Source organism: Pinus tabuliformis, chromosome 1_2 (assembly GCF_031772625.1).
Source record: "Pinus tabuliformis cultivar Carrire ecotype Pingquan chromosome 1_2, CPIR1, whole genome shotgun sequence".
NCBI classification, from domain to species: domain Eukaryota; kingdom Viridiplantae; phylum Streptophyta; class Pinopsida; order Pinales; family Pinaceae; genus Pinus; species Pinus tabuliformis.
This window is the reverse complement of record NC_142298.1, coordinates 821,724,898-821,729,472: the sequence shown is the minus strand read 5'-3', so window position 1 is coordinate 821,729,472 and position 4,575 is coordinate 821,724,898.

The window sequence follows — 4,575 nt, the reverse complement described above, 5'->3', positions numbered from 1 at the left end:
GTTTTATTCCCCTTTCTTAAGACACTTCATCGTATCAAACAAAAACATGAGTACATTCGAATGTTCAATAGAACATGTACTTCATTGTAGTTCATGAAGATAAGCTCTTTTATAAATTTGTTGAAAAGTACATTCTATTTTTTCAATACATTTTGGACATGGTTTTTGTTGAATCAATTTGTATGATTTTATATTTTGTGAAATATATGGGAATTTCCAATTATATTAATATGTATATTTCTTATTATTTATAAATGTTTTTGAAACGACTTTGTTGTATCGATTTTTTTCTAAGATATGTGTGCGCGCGCACGTGTTCTTAAATGAATTATTTGCCATTCAAATTATCTTACATGAACCATCGAGGTGTGTTATTTTTAATGACTTATGTTTACTTATATGTATCAATAACCATATATAAATGTGAAATATAAGTTTTGAAATAGGACTCCTTGCAAACAAAGGTGCTATTCTTACTAAAGAAATTATAATAATTTACTTGATAAATGTTATGTGCATTATTCACTATTCACAATGCATTATTCACTATTAAGGCTAATGATAAATGTGTCATAGGTAAATGATTTGATCTTTTTGAAGCATAAGATATGTGATTTCTCAATTGATAGTTTTCATAAATTTATATGCTAAAATCAATTAATGGTTGTAACTGCAATCATATCATATTGAAAATCAACAAGGCACAAAGTTAGTTATTCATTGTTTACATATAAAATGCACTTATATGAATGCATAAATGAGATATGTAATTTTTTAGATAAAAATATATTGTAAATAATTTTGCATTTCTTAAAAAAACATATATATGATGATAATGATTGATAAGTGGATTATCAAGGTTTGATTACATACTATCATGGATGAATTATGTCATTCAACTTTTTGAATCGTAAGGCATCTAATTTCATTATTTAAAGTTGTTTTTTCGTAAATTTATATTTTAAATAAACTGAAATCATATCACTTGAGCTATAATTATATTATTGACTTGTACTTAGTTATGTCCATTAATATGAGTGTATAAAAGTGATTTATAAGAGCCATATACTATGATGCATTTTTTCAAAAAATAAGTCTTTTAATTTCTTGATAATAAGTATTAAGTGGACTATTTAGGCTAACAAGTGATGGCTCATAAGTGAATACTACTCGTTAAATTGTAGGGCATTCAATTTTTAACCCATATTTTTTTTCATATATTCTTGAATCAACTATTTGTATATGTAATCATCTCATATCATTTAATTTAATAAGGAATCCATTTATTGACTTTTATTTGTCTATTACATAATCTATTAAGAGTGTACTAATCTCATATTGTATTGTTTTGAAACAAAACTATATGAAAAACAAAATTCTTTTCCTAATAAAACATGGAATAATTAATTAACAATGTGTTAAGTGGATCATCTAGACTCATTAAAGAGATGGGTAAAAAATGGTTGTATTTAAACTTTTTGCACCACAAGACATTGATTTTCCAATCCATATTAGCATTTTGTCATTTTCAATTCCTAAATAGTTTATTTGTGGTTTAAATAATTTCATAGAATTCAATATGACTTGAAGAATTCTATTTGGTTATATGCATTGATAGAAGTTCATAAATGTGATGCAATTTTTAAATGTAACCCTTAATGTAAGTAAATATATATATATTTTACAAAACACATTATAATTAATTGATAATGAGTTTTAAGTGGTCTATAAAATAAAACTCCATGTAATATGAAATGTTTTTCCTAACAACACATGGAATAATTAATTGGTAATGAATGTTAAGTAAATTGCTAAAGTTATTTCAAGGTATGGGTCATAAATAAGTGTACTTAAACTTTATGTAACATATGACATTTGATTTTCCCACCTTTATTAACATTTGGTAAATTTCAATTCTTAAATAAATTATTTGTAATTGAAATAATCTCATAGAAACCAACAAGACAAGTATGTCTTAAATTATGTTTAGAATGTATGTATGTATAAATGGAATTTGTTTTTGAAATAAAGATCTCAAAGTAAGTAAAAAATATATTTTTTAGAAAATTAATAATTTAAAATCAATTATTTATGAGTTCTAACTAGTTTATTCTATTTTGAATTGACAACTTTTTCTAACCATGCTTTATTAAATCAATTGTTCATATATGTAATCATGTCATATAAGTCAATAAGTCAAGAAAATATTAATTGATTTTTATTTTACTATCATGTGGTTTAATATGAATGTATAAATGTGAAATTGTTATTTCTAGAATAAAAAACCATGTAAAGAAAATGAATTTTCTAATAAAACATGGATTAATAAATTCACCACGAGCATTAAGTAGATTGTTTAAGCTCATTCAAGAGATGGGCCATAAATGGATTCTTTTAAACTTTTTACACCATATGACATGCTTTTCCCATCAATATTAACATTTTGTAAATTTGAATTCTTAAATAAACTATTTGTACTTAAAATAATCTCATAGAATCCAACAAGACTCAAAAGTTATTTATTGAATTTCATTTAGTTATATGTATTCATATAAGTTTATAAATGTAATTTATTTTTGAAATAAAGCTATTAATGCAAGTAAAGATTTATCTTATATAAAACTATTTAAGATTAATTGATAATCAGCTTTAAGTGGTTTATTCAGGCTACATGAAAAATCAAGTGTCATAGATGAATGCCTTTTAATACATATTTAATCTTCAAAATCAATATCTTAATGATAATTTATTTGTATTTACATTAAGTATTTAATAATTAAAGAACACAGGGACTTATATAAATTTCAACTAAAATACATGAGTTATGTTTCACATTTATTTCTTCCCCATTAAAAATGCTTATCATATTCTCTTCTTAGTGAAAGTAATGGTCAATCATGATTTTCCATACAATTGGTTGACACTAAATTTACATCGAGACTGTTATTGGTTTTGACAATGTTTACAAGGAGAGATAAATATCCACACTACCATCAACTATGCTAATATTTGAAAACCCTTGCTTCCACTACTTACAAGAATTCACCACTAAAGTTTCTTGTTCACTTCAATTTGTGACACTGTCCATCATAATGGAATGACTTGAATACCCATTTAAGAAATATCATTAAATGTACTTGGATTTGAGTGGAGATAGATCAATGGTACCTAACCTTCTTTAAATACCTAGATCAACAATGTATAACTTTTATAGTGGATGCCTGCATGCTATGAAGATGAATGATGACCCCCTCATTAGTGCTTCATAAAGGCACAAAGGGACCGTAGGAAATTGAGCACAAGAACATTTTACTAAGGTTTTAGTAGACTAGTCTAAATGCAATGCAAGGGACACCTATCCTTGTCATTTACAATAACATCCTCACAGCACCGTCATTCAATCAACAAATCCCTCGTAGGTTGGGGGAAAGGGGGTTAGAGTTGCCAAACATAAAATTTAAACATTGAGGAATCTAGCATGTTATCCATAACTATAATATCTTTATTTTATGTTTGACATACTAATATGATTTAGCTTAAATCAATTTCTTCTAAGAGTTTGATTTCACACTCCTATTGTGTATTGATACTATTGTACATAACAACCCCATGTTTGACCTATTCATGATCTCTAATTGGTTTGAAATTACTTGCAAATTATTTTAATGTTGAATCAAGTTAATATGGCGATTTACAAAAGAATGAATGTTGTTGAAGGCCTTGTAATAAAATACTTGCAAACAAAGGTGTTATTCTTACTAAAGAAATTATAATAATTTACTTGATAAATGTTATGTGCAATATTTGTTAGGATATTCCGACACATAGGATATAGTTAAGTTCAACTTGGTCTAGCATAGAGTTAGGTTAGAGTTAGGTAAAGTGTGTTTCTTTACCGTTGTACATCTTGTAACTTACAATCCGATGGTCACGATATGTAGTGATCCGACGGTTCACTCTCACCTCGGTATTACCGACACTTGATCCGTGGCTTGACACCCGATTGGTCCATGAGTTCTATTTAAAGCGCATGGAGGGTCATTGTTCGGGTAATCCGTGCATGAGAGAAGCTTATGTAAATTTTCATTCTTTGATTAATAAATTGTCTGTACCCACGTTGGGACAGGCCGTGGACTGTTTCCCTCCTTACACTCTGAGGGTTTTAACCACGTCAAAAATACTGGTGTATTGATTTGAGATCTGGTTGTGAGCGGTGTCCTTTTGGTATTCTTTCTGAGGAACTTACCCTGTAAATTCCTACATGGTATCAGAGCTATTTGAGGGCCGCGTCCGTTGGTGATCCAAATCTGAAGCCGGTAGAACTGCATGCGGCTGTCGTTTCCTAGATCTGCTATTTCTGACTGCTTTCGGGCCGAGAGGACTGCTCTGTTGCGTTCAGAGCATCTGTTTCAGTGAGGAACCCCTTTCGTTTCACGCAAAAAGGTTTCCGGTAGCCCTAGCTGCGTCATTTTTCAGATCGGGAGGTATACAGTGTTTTTTTTTGCAGTTTACTGTCATTTTCTCTCTGCTTATTTCGGTTTCGGTTTATTTAGCCTTTTTTTTTCCCGGATCTAT